Below are 13,830 nucleotides of genomic sequence, written 5' to 3' on the forward strand. Positions count from 1 at the left end.
GTATTATCTTAGTTCTAAAATAACCGTATGTGCTCTGCGCCTTTCAGGTATCCAAAATCAGTGCAAAGTAAAAGTTTTCCGGTGATTTTGTTTGTTTGTTTTTAGAGAAAGAGAGAGAGAAAAGGGGTGGGGGCAGAGGGAGAGGGAGACAGAGCCTCTCAAGCAGGCTCCACGCCCAGCACAGAGCCTGACGCCGGCTCCATCTCACAACCCCAAGATCATGACTTGAGCGGAAATGAGTCGGATGCTCAACCGACCAAGTCACCCAGGCACCCCTCCGGGATTGTTGTTTTTTTTAAATCAGTCGTTTCCTATCAATATATCACGTGGCCTGTCATGTCTTTTTTTTCCTTTTGTTTTGTTTTAAGTAAACTCTACCACCAGCATGGAGCTAGAAGCACAACCCTGAAGTCAAGAGTTACATGCTCTCCCGACAGAACCAGCCAGGCGCCCCTGTCAAGTTCTGACTGTGCTTTCCTGAGGAATATTGAAACCTGTAACATGACTGGACCACAGCTATATCCTTAGTAATTGTTCTCTGTCTTGGGAACTCGTGAGGAATACATTCATAGCAAAGAAAGCACTAGAAATTGAACTATAATAAGAATCTACCTAAAGATGTCTCAAGAGAAATAAGTTGCATTCAGAAGTATGTTTTCTTTATTCCAGTGTGGGTTCTGACAGCATATAAGGACTTTTGATATACAATCTGGATTTATTGGTTTTTTCTTTAAAGGTTGCAAAGAGAGATGCATTTTATGAATGTATGTAACCGATATACAAGTTTTAATAAACTTTAAGTTATATTAAAAGTTTAATAGCTTGACTGCAAACCAAAAATCCTCATCAGTCATTCAGGCTTTACTAGATTTTTGGTATTTAGAACTCTGGGGGTGATAAAGCAGACAAAAGAGTATTTTTTTTTTTTAACTAATTAGTGAAGAGATTTGTCTGAAATAGAGACTCAGCAATCCTATCTGCAGGGTCCCTGTCAGAAATGCTATGGAAAATAGGCAGAACAACAGAACATAGACAGATAGACTGGGATCAGAGCAGAGAGGCATTATGGAAGAGGGAAGGAGTAGGGACTCATATGTCATGAGATAGAGACTTGGGCAGACTCTATAGTTGCTTACCCAACAGATGCCCCACCATGTTCTGATATTAGGAAGAGAGGCTTTGATAAGAAACAGTTCTGACCTCTGTTCTGGGGAGAGATGAACATGTGATCCCATTCTTTACAATGATATATAAGGGCAAGTCTGCTGGGTGAGCCTGCTCTGGGTAAAAACAGGAGGTGTGTAAGGAGAAAGGTCTTTCTGCCTGGCTGTTTTCAGGCCAACCCAATCCACCCATCCTCTGCCATTTCTGGTCTTTGGATGTTGTGATGCTTTTGACCGTGACAGCTATATTGCAACCAGGAAAGGACGAAAAGCCAACATGCCAAGGATGGTTAAAAAAAGATAGAAAGAGCCTGGAGTGTCAGTGACCCCACTGAGACGATGAACCAATGCCAGCTGCTGGGTATCTCTAGACTTCTTGATATGAGAACAATAAATCCATTTGTTTTAGCCACTGTTCCTGAATTTTTCTGTTATTTGCAGCTGAAAGCATTCCTAGTTACTAAGGAAATTATAGTCTTGGTTCTAAAACCAAACCGTAGCATAACATCGAGCCAAAAAAAACCAAAAAAAAACTAAAATACAGTAAATGACTTCTCAAGTCCTGTCTCCTTATTTGTAAAATGAGGAATAAGAACCAAAACAATCACTGTCTTCTTTCCAAGATAAACAAAGCAGTCTGCATCTTTGAAATAATTAAAAACAGATATTTTGAGCTTCTACCTAACCTATTTTGAAGTCTTTCCTGGCCCCACGCTGAGAGTTTAGACTACATTATGTCATTTAACCTTTCAGAAATCCTTTAAAGTGAAGGCTTTTAAACCTTTTTGATAAATGAGAAAACTGTAACTAGGAGAGGCTGAGTAACATGCTCAAGGCCACACAGCTACTAAGTAGCAGAACCAAGACGCATGTGCGGTCTCTTTCCTACATCTGAAGACATTCACCACCTCAAGGAAAATCTGCCCTCACATCAATGCTGTGAGTGAGGCCTAATGCCTTCCAGACACTTCAGTGATGTTTGTTGTTTTACATCTCAAGAGACAGGACTTGACCTGTGGTATAAACAAAACCACGTGATAGCTACCCCCTCCTGCCACCACGACCATCTTCATGCAGAGATGGGCTCACACTACTCACAGGGGTCAAGATTCTCCCCAGGAAATAATTTTGAATTTATTCCGAGACATACACAAATAGGTCATCGAGGCACTGAAGGTCTATGCCATAAAGTGTGTCTCTAACAATCTTGGCTTAGAAGAACTTTGAGTGCAAGAATAATCAGGCCTACTTGCATCATACAGAGAACTCTCAGGAAAGCTCCCAAATATACAATGTCTGTCATTAACGGTCTTCCTGGCACCCAGCCGAAATAAACCACGTAATCCATTCCACATAACTGAGTGAATGGACTGCCCACCACGGGGGCGGCTGCTACGTCAGTGAGAAGCCAGGGGACCCTGACCAAAGAGATGACTTTGCTTTTGAAATTATGGTCAGTGACCTACTTTTTTTCTGGCAGAAATTAGGCCACAGGTCCATTTGTCTGTTAAGGCATATCATAAATCCTGATATGAAAACTCTGATCTCTATGAAAACATTTATTCTTTCAAGTTATCTTATTACTAAAACAATATTTTATTTTGTTTTATTACTAAAACAATATTTTTTGTAGCAAATCTTAAAAAATACAGATAAGAAAACAAAATGAAACAAAACAAAAAACTGTAAAGATCACCCACAGTTCCACCACAAGGTGTAACATTTTGAATTCATTATGGATTCATTAGTTGAATGAATATATATAATATATATATTATATATTTTATATATATATATGAACATATATATGATATATAGATAGATAGCATATATGAACATATATATGATACATATGATATATATATATATCTATATGATAGATATCTATATGATATCTATATATCTATCTATATAGATATAGATATACCATTGCTGTGACTAAAAATTGAGTATTAGTAAGCCACAGAGTATTGTTTCCATTGTGCTCCAGCTACACAGCCCGGGGCAAGTTTCTTTAACCAAACTTGGTTTTGGTTTCCTTACCTATAAAGTGGGAATAGTAATAATACCTACTTCATAGGGTTTTTTTAGTGACCATTAAATGAATTACTTTATGTAAAGCACTAATAATACCGCTGGTGCATACTAGCACTAAATCAATGAGAGCCGTTGCATGTTTTGTAACATACACTGTTATCTCTTTCATGTTATTTCAAGCCTTCTACAACATATTTTTAGTGACTGCGAAGAATTGAATTGTAACAATATATTATAATTTAACCAGTCTCTTATTGTTGAGCATTTCAGTTGTTTCCAATATGTCACTATTTTCTACGCCTTACACCGTGACAAAACCACTTACAGCCAAATTTGCGCGCACATCCCTGGTTAGTTCCTTCAGATGTATTCTTAGGAATAACATCGCTGAGTCAAAATGGTGAATACACAGCTAAGTTTCCAGAAATGTTACATGACTTTACAATTCCTTCAGTGCGTATGCCACCCCGTCCCTTAGGGAATATTCAGAATTTTGCCAATTTGATCGTTTACAAGTGATTTGCCTTTCTGTTTTCGTTTTTCATGGGTTCCTACTGACATGAAGCGCTTTTTCATTGTTCATGGACATTTTTGCTTTGCCCTTGAGATTTGCCCGTGTCGGCACAGCTGTTCACCGACCTCCCAATCCACTCGCCACCCATCACCGGTTATCTCATCTTTACCTAATTCTGGGATTGTTTGTTGGCTCTCCTTTCTCTAGACCTTTTGGCAGTCCTTGACACCATTAACCATGTTCTCCTTAAAAGACTCTCCTCTGTTGCCCATTGAGATACCTCATCTTTCTGTCTCTCTAGCCATTCCTCCTCACTCTCCTCTGTCTAACCCCTCATGGCCTAATCCTGGGCCCTGGCTATGTGATCGCACTCACTTTCCATTCAGTTGCCATTTATGCTAATTATATCTCCAACCAAAACTTCCCTCCTGAGTTTGAGACTCTGACATTCAAGTGACAGGAACATCTCTACTTGCATGTTGTCACAGACTCTCAAATTCAACATGTTCTAAAAGAAACAGGAACCCCCCCTTCTCTTTCCTCAGTCTCCCCTGACTTAAAAACTTCACTACCATTTCAGAGCTACTCAAGTTAGAAACCAGGGTCATTCCTGATTGCTTTCCCTTTCTATTCTTCTAGTTCTAGTACTTCTCTTTCCAAAATAGATCTTAACCCATGGATCCTGTTATTCCTGCTGAAAGCCCTTCATTGGATACCCACAAATTTTCAAATAAATTCCAAACCAGTTACTACAATCAGTAAGGCTCTGCATGACTTGGTGCTTGTCTCCCTCTTCCATTTCACTCCTTACCACTCTCTCTACCCTCTTCCTCACCACACTGGCCTCCTTCCCATTCCTGTAGGGCCTTTGGACGTGCTGTCCCTGCCTACTGAAATGCTTTTTCCACTTCCTCTCCTTTTCACTTAGAAGTCTCTTCCTGATCTTAAAGTTCTTGAATTTGTATGCAGAGACTCTAGAGGCCTCTCCTGGGCCAATATCTCAGTACCTCCACTCCATACTCCCTGTTCTCTTCACAGCACAGAACATGCTCTCAAGAAATACTTGTTGAACAATGGATGGATGGCTACTTTGCCCCAGTTTAATTTTTATCAGTCTTTTAATATTTTCTTATTGATTTTCAAAAACTTCAAGAACTTTTTATATATTATGTATAGAAATGCTTTCTTTTTCTTTTATCTTTTTCTCTCTCCTGTTTGTGGTGTTTTAGGTCAATAGATGTTTTCCACTTTTGGAAATGTACTCAATTCTATCATTTCTGTCCTTTAAGATTCTCTCTCAGGTGTCAAGCTTAGGCTGGACTTGCCCATTCTATTCAACCTCATTTGTTTTATCTTTACTATTTTGACTTGTCTACGTTTTAATCTTATATCCATGTGGAATTTGTTTTGCTATATGACATGATGTAAGGTTTAACTTAAACCAATAGTATTTATTCAGTATTCCTTTCATTTTTGGATGATTTGAAATGGCACATGGCATATATATTATATGCTAATAAGTATTTGAGTATGTTCCTATAATCTTTAAAATATTCCCTTTGTTTGTCTGTCTATCCCTATACCAGGCCCATTCTTTTATTATCTGGTAAAGTCAATATGCTTTCATTATTTAAAGGATTTTCAAGGGTAGTCTTATTCCATGAAAGTTTTCAAACATTTTAAACTATTCTTACTCGTTTTTTCCCTACCTGAAAAAAAAAAAAAACCTTAAAAAAAAAGACCCAGTAGAATTTTAGTCAGAATTATATTTGATTTATAGTTTAATTTGGAGAAAACTAAAATCTTAACATTATTAAGTCTTTTCTCCCAGGGGCAAAGTCCATCTCTCCATTTAAGCTTGTAAATTTGTGAGTCTCAGTAAAAATGTGTGGTTTTATATATAGGTCCCATTCTTTTTTAGGTTAACATGTGATAGGCCCCGCCAGTGCCCTACCTACAAAAATGACTTAGGCATTCCTGTCTATGTGCCAAGCAAGGACTGGACCTCCCCGGGACGAGGAACCTTTTGTACAAGGGGTCTCTTCTGCCCATAAGAGCACCCTAGGCCTGCTGGCAGGGCCAGCTGGAAATCCGAAGTTCAAGTCCCTGGATATATGTTCATGCCATCCCCCAGAAGGACCCAGTGGGATGAGCCTCTAACCTCCCCAGAAAACACTAACTGGATGATACACCTTTACTTTTTTCCCCTCTCTGTCTCTCTTGCTCATTCCCAGACTGGGTTCCTGGGATCACCCTTCAGTAAACAACTCTGTCTTTGTCTCTGTCTTTGTCTCAAGGTTAGCTTCTAGGGAAACCTCAACCAAGGCGTAAACCCTTAATTATTTTTAGTTGCTATTGTAAATGGAACTTCTAAAAAAAAAGATAATTCCTAACTAGCAATATAAGAAAGTTATTGATTTCTTTGTCTATGGTAGAAATACAGCATATAAGCCTATAATAATATACCCTAACATTAGTTTTGCCATGAAAAAATGAGTACTGTTAAATTGTTTTACATACGTACTGTGCAAATACTGTATGTTTTATACATCTACACAGATATAGTGCATAGACTTACATACATAATCTCCATGTATACAGTATCTCGAAGACAATTTGGAGAATTTTGTGATTTTGCCTACACACATTTACCTTGTTCACTGTTTTTAGAACCTCATGATCTTTAGCAATTGGCTTCCTTACTGAATTCATTTATTAGTTTTAATAGCATTTCAATTGATTCTCTTAGTCTTTCCAGGTAGATAATCACATCAACAGGAAATAATAAAAATTTTGTCTCCTTTTCATTATTTATACATGTGGTTTCTTCATCTTGTTTTATTGCACTTGCTAGAATTTTCGGAACAATGTTAAGTATTAGTGGTGAAAGGACTGTCCTCGTCTAATTTCAGATTTGAATAGAAATAGAGTGTTTCTCCTTCTATTGAGATAATGTGTGAGAAAGTGTTGAGGGAATGTGTATGGTTTATCCAAAGGCAATTAAATAAAATAAATTGCAAATTAAACTGAATTCAGATAAACTGGAATTCAGATAAATTGAATGCAGACACATTGAATGCAGGATGGACTTTCAGTTTTACACTAGCAAGAAATATTTCCCAATTTTTCAATAGACCATTGCTAATAACCTTGATTCTCTTAATTTAAAATGAATATGATTTCTATAAGCTCATCTATTTGAGATTTCTATAAGCTATTCTATTTGAGATCTTCCCTGGCAGCTCTATTTTCATTGGACTTTGGATCCCATGGCCCATATGAAGAAGTTGCTTCTTCAGAATGGGCTGGGACTTCCAAAGTTTAGGGCAGTTGACCTTGATTTATAAGCTAGAAAAACAAAGTCTTTAAAATGTAACAGGATCTGAGATTCCATACTCATACTCGCCAAATACACACCCCACGTAACTGTTTCTGTTCTTAGTTTTGGTTTCCACAGACCCAAGTGTTTTCACAGAAACACAAACTACAAAAATGTAAGTTGATTTTAAAATTTGGAACTGATATTCAGCTATTGCCACCTAAATTTCATCTTGGGGGCTGCTTTATGAACTTGGTGCGCATTTTGCTTCATTTGTCTTAAACCTAACACCCTTCATCAAGCTGGACAGCGGGAGGGCAAGACATAAGACATAAGACACTGGGCTTATGTGAGATGACGCCAATTTTCGGTCAGCATCCACATCTGTTCTTAGCACGTGCAAGGCAAAAGCTCTTCCTTGAAGAATCCTAGATGCAACTTTGTATTCCTCAAAACTTTTCAAGTCTTATTCCTCATGGGTATATTTTGAGAATTCCACAGTTTACCTTATTCTTTTCCTGATCCTTAACTTCCCCCAGAATAGTGATGGCAGGTTCTGGGTCAGCCTTGCTAAAGTGGAAGGCAAAGGGGAAATAAACGCTTTCTACCAGGTCTGAAAAAATAATTTAGTCTGTTTTAAGGCACAAAGAATTGCACGTACCTTAATTTCTTCGAGTAATCACCTATGGATTTTTGAGATGTCCAGTCTTTTGTGATTAAAAAATGCTGAAGTTTTTGTCCTTATGTACACACCATCTTGTACACATGTAAACGTATCTGGCTACCCTGAACATAGGAAGATGTGTATTGGGCAGATACTACAATATTTTAGTGGGTCCAAGAAGGTGTTGATTAATCACATTAGAGGAAGAGAAGTCAGAATGCTGAAGGGACTTCAGCAGCAGGACTTGGTAGATCATCTCCCCAGAGCACGGCTCGGTTCTACCATCTCCCGGTTCAGCACGCTGGCTAGACACTCACTGAAGCCATTTCCTCTTTTTCCTGCTTACACCAGCTAGACGACACTTTCCAGCTCCTTTGCCTATCGGGATAGCCTTGTGATTATTTCTAGTCATTAGAATGTAAGCAGAAACGCTATGCGTCCCTTTTTTGTTGACTCCTGAAATGTGCCCCACAATTCTCTCTTTTCCCTTGTTTCCTGGTGGTATGAAAAGAATCCAGGGAAATCCAAGGGTGCCTAGGTCCCTGAGTCACTTTGTGAAAAGTTGCCCAACAAAAACCCAGCCAAATCTTTGCTACGTACAGCCATAGCGATCAGGGGATAGTTTGTGATGGCAGCTGGCTTTTCCTGTTAATACATTCAAGTCTGTATATCTCTGATTTAATCTTTACATTCTTGGTAAGTAATACTTGGCTCTTTATGGGATAAGCCCCTACCCCCATGGCAATGGCTAGGCTATGGTGTTGTAAGGTCACTTCACAAAGACATGGTCTCTCGAAGCCCCCCTCTGGGTTTTTGGGAGCTATTCCCCCAAAACGGGACTAACTGTGTGCTGGGAAACCACAAGAAGAGTGTCTCCTACATGAAGGACAATAATAAATAGGAAGAGACTAGAGCTGACAAATCCTCTTATGAACTTCCTTTGCTGCCTCTCAGGGTAAGAGCCAGGGTAAAAATTCTACCCAAAGTCCCATTCCTCAGAAGCTTCACATCCCTATAAGACCTGTCATAAACCCTTCACTCCCAGAGACAGCTACCTCCCACGTGAATGTGGAATAAACGAAAGTTAAAGATCATTCATGTGAGACATTATGTTCAAGAAGGTACTGTATACCTTGCTGGAGAAATGTCAGTGTGGGACCTAGCCTGTCCCCCTCTTGCCAGAAAACCGAAACATAACTGGAAAGGAAGAAATTTTTGTTAAATGAGCAGTGGCACTCAATTATGGAAATTTGAGGTTCATAGAGATATGGGTGAACAATTACGGGGGGAGGGGCATAGTCGTTTTTGAAATTATGGCCCAATATCCCACTTCCCCTCCTATTTTGGGAAGAGTCCTATCATCTGAGTTGGCTAGGGGCCAGGTCTTACCATTTTCCACAGCAGCTGAATAAAGCCAGATACCTGTTCCCCTCCTCTGCCTTCTTCTCTCCAACGCCCCCGACACCTGCAGTAGGACCCGCCTGCAGGATGCTGTCACCCGAGAATCTGAGTCTTCAGCAAGTGAGACGAGAATGAAGAGACAGTGTGGAATCCATCTGCAGGAATGGCAGAAGTCCTTGGCTGTGGGACTGCCCCAACAGACCTCCTTACCGGCCCTCAGATGTGCCCTTGGGTGGTAATTCCCGATTCCTGCTTATCTGCGGAGCTTCCTTTTCAAGTCCTCACACTGATTCTATGAGATACCCAATATCCTTCTAATAAACTCCTTTTCTGCTTAAAATAGACAGAGTTTCTAATGCTTGTAACCAAGATCTTTGACTGATAAAATAATTTACTTCTTTCTGTTCATTCTTTTCCTTTGACAACCTGACACATAGACTATTTGAACTCTTCAAAGTGGCGAGATAAATGTTATAAAATCCACATTTCATAAAGATGTAGATCACTAAAGTAATTAGAAAGTTGAGACATTATCTTCTTTTCTTTAGGAAAAGAATCAGGCCATGACCAGAAAAATATCTGAGTCATCAAGGGCACACTCTAGGAGCTCTACCCGAGCAAACACACACACGCGCGCACACACACACGTACACATGTGCGTGCGCGCACACACACACACGCACAGAGTTCCTGCTGAGCCTCACTGTGCAAGTCTTGAATGTCTCCCCAGGGACGGTAAATCAGGTTCAGTTCACCCAGTGAACTATGCCTATGCCGGCAAACAGGAAATCTGAGGCTTCGGATCCAGTTATCTGCCCCAGAGTCTCAGCCACACAGGAGGAACTTCAGGCACCATCACTGCATGGAGTGTAGCCAGAAAATAGATACAAGTGTGTTATCAAGTCTGGTCAGAGTGGGAGGGACAGCTAGTTAGGATGTGAAAGAAAGGAACAGGCCAACCTAAGACAAGAGAGCCTCCCTAGTTAGACTCCTACAAGGGCTCCTGTAGAAGATCCGTTGGAAAACAGATATGTGAAATCAAAAGTGTTCCCACTGGGACCTTCGAGGTGGACTTAGTCCCATCCCCAGACAATAATCGAGGCCTCCCTTGGGGAGTCAGGCAAAGAATCAAAGAAGGCCATCCTCAGTCATCACCACCTTTCCCACTCTCCCTGTGGATTGGATGGGATATGGCCTCTCTTCCTCTGTAAGCCAAATCCTTTCTCCCTAACAGGCCCAGCTTGCCCAGTAATAACCCTGAGAGCATGCAGCAAAGGTCAGTGGACTTGGACACTAGAACCTCATGCATGGTAACTCCTATCTATTTAGCCCAGTTTCCATCTTTTTAAAAGGGAAGGGAGCTGAGGAGCCACATACCAAGAAGGCTCTGCTGTGACATATTCAGGAACTATTCAGACTGGGTAAAATTGAACATGAGAGAGCTGGAATAAAGTACCACCAGAATCCCAGTGTCAGCAGCGTGGCTGGGCTTCTTCCAAAGGCAGGTCTGATACCACCTACCCCTACCCCTTCCTAAACTCAGGCTGGGGCGTAGTAGGGAGGGTCCTTCCCGTTCCACGTGAGATTTTCCCAGGACCATCTCCTACTATTGGCTATATTCTGAACATCATGGATTTTAAAGTATGTAGCTCTTTCTATAAGAACTTGATGATATGTCAGAAGCAAGAATTTCACAGTAAACCAGGTGTACCAGGTACAGAGAGGTTAGCCCTGGGACTAGTTTCCCAGCATCCTCCTGCTGTCAGAGTCAGTAAAGTTTTTTTGAGAATCATTCTGACAAGTGCCAAGGAGGTCTACCAGAAGCTAGAAGGGTGAGTGTGGGCAGATGGGACCAGAAGGTCTCTAACCCTCTTGGCCCTGGCAGGGATGCTCTCCTGTATACACCCTTGTGGCAAGACTCCTTCAAAGGGGCAGAAATCAACAGGGCAAATAAAAGGATAAAATAAAAAAGGATAAAATAAAAGGATAAAAGGGAAAATTAAAGTATCAAAGAGAGGAAAAAGTTTAACTTTTATTGTTTCCTCTGTGAAATAATGGGTGCCCAATACAAACAGTTCCGAAAATTGAGAAAAAGATAAAAAATAATGATGATCTATAATTTGATAACTTGGGGAAAATCACCCTTAAAATTTCTGTGTATGTACTTGCATGCTTTCTTATGAAAATTTACATTTATAATTTTAGAACAATGGAATATGTTTACATAAAAATACATATATAGAGGCCTATATATACACATATTAATTTATTTTAAAAATTTCTCCACATAAAAAAAATAAATGCCATCATCATTATTTTCTTGACTTTGGAGTGTTCTATCATAGCATAGTTTATTCACCCAATCTCTTACCAATGGACTTTTCTCAGTTGTTCACTATTATAAACAATGTTCCAATTACTCACATCACACGTATATTTTTGCAAACTTGTTCCATTCTTTCCCAGAAGCAGAATTGCTGGGTCAAAGGCATACTTTTCAAAATACTTTTCAGAAATGGTGGTAAACTGTCTTCTAGAAGTGCTATGCCAATTAGCATTAGGGTGTGCGTATCCATTTCCCTACATCCTTTTATGTCTCTGGCCAACTGTGCAGGGAGAAAAAAAACTATCTTTGCATTGCTTTGGTTGCAAGTGAAGTTGAATCCCTTTTCATGTGTACCAGCCATTTGGAGATGCATTTCTTTTGCTCGGTGTTTTTCAATCAGAGTGTTCATCTTTCTTTTCTTTTCTTTTCTTTTCTTTTTTAAGTTTTTATTTACTTATTTGACAGACAGAGATCACAAGTTGGCAGAGGCAGGCAGAGAGAGAGAGAGGAGGAAGCAGGCTCTCCGCTGAGCAGAGAGCCCAATACGGGGCTCGATCCTGGGACCCCAGGATCATGACCCGAGCTAAAGGCAGAGGCTTTAACCCACTGAGCCACCCAGGCGCCCCCATCTTTATTTTCTTGTTGATTTGTAAGAACTCTATATTCTGGACTCTTACCCTTGCCATATGTGTTGCTCTTGAGATAACATTTAAGAGAAGATTAAACCTAAATGTAACCATTAGGGGAGAAAATATTTTAACTAATAAAATCAAAAATAAGGAAAATGTTACTTTTAAAAACAAGAAGATAAGAAATTCAGGTGAGACAAAATAAAGCCCAGATAGAAATAGGAAACCTTAAGGTCAAGAAATAGAAAAATAAAAATGGGAAAAATTAAAAGTAACTAGTACCAGCCATATCAAAGCAAAACTCTAGAACAATGCCGACATTCTAATTTGTATAATACAAACTATCCATAAGAAAATTTAAAGAAATCAGGGGTGCAGAGGACAATAGGACTTCTCACAGGTAGGCCGGGGACAGTGCCATGGACCTTTAATCATGGTGTCTGCAGACACCTGCACAGTAGATCAAAATGGAATAGTATCCAAATCCCTCATAGAACTCTATATACTTGTTCAGGCCATTAGCAAATCCTCCTGAGGAGGCCAAATCCATTTAAAATGACTTTTAAGAAGGGCAACAGATAAAAAGGTAGGCAAGGAAAGAATTACAAAAACAGGATGAAGCAGGTTAATCTGTCATTTTAATTGCATTGTCTGTTCTTTTTGTTCACTAATTAGATCAAGAAGCTATTAGAGTCGGATACTAAAAAGTGACTTTTCTTGAAGAAACCTTAAACTAGGAGTCGTCTTACCCCACCTACTCCAGGTTTCACATAAGATAAGTTGGATCCAAGGAGCAAACCAAGGAGGTCCGTATCTTAAGAGTGGTTTTCCTGAGGGTGCAGGACCGTTTATCTTTAAAAAGGAAGAAAGTATGCATAAATCGCTTCCATGCCCATTCAGTCTTCACAAAGTAGTATGAGATCAGTTTTACTACTCCCCTATTTTATGTATGAGAACACAAAGATCCACAAAGACTAAGTGGTTTGCCTCATCAAGGTGCTGACATTGTGAGCCATGGAGCGGGAATCAGAAACTCTGCTATCCGATAGAAATGTCATGTGAGCCACATATGCTATTCAAAATTCTCTAGTAGTGGGGTACCTAGGTGGCTCAGTCAGTTAAGTGTCAGATTCTTGGTTTCAACTCAGGTCATGAGCTCAGGATTCTGGGATCGAGCCCCACCTTGGGCCCCCATGCCTTGAGCCTCTGGCCTGAGGCCTGTGCCCAGCCCCATACTCCGCACTCTGCAGGGAGTCTGCTTGAGACTTTCTCTCCTTCTCCCTCTGCCCTTCTCCCTGCATGTGCTCTCTCTCTCTCTCAAATAAATACATAAATCTTTTAAAAATATTCTCTAGTGGCTACATTTAAAAATAAAAACAAATATGTCAAGTAAAATTTAATGATCTACTTTACGGAGCACAGTACATTCAGACTACTATCTTCTTAACATGTAATCCATATAAAAATTAATTCGATGCTTTACATTTCTTTTTTCATGCTAAATATTTGAAATTCAGTATGTCTTTTCTATTTACAGCATACCTTAATTTGCACCAGCCACATTTCAAATACACAAGTACATTTCAGGTACTTAACAGCTACCCGTGGCTAGTGGTTGCCACATTGGACAGCCTGGTTCTAGACTAGCAGTTCTCAAGACGTGGTACCCAGACCAGCAGCACTGACAACACCAGGGAATTGTTAGAGGTACAGATTCTTGGGCCCCATTTCAACCCTACTGAATCAGACCCTGTGGGATTGGGGAACACCAATCTGC

Source organism: Meles meles, chromosome 5, assembly GCF_922984935.1.
Source record: "Meles meles chromosome 5, mMelMel3.1 paternal haplotype, whole genome shotgun sequence".
Classification (NCBI taxonomy): Eukaryota; Metazoa; Chordata; class Mammalia; order Carnivora; family Mustelidae; genus Meles; species Meles meles.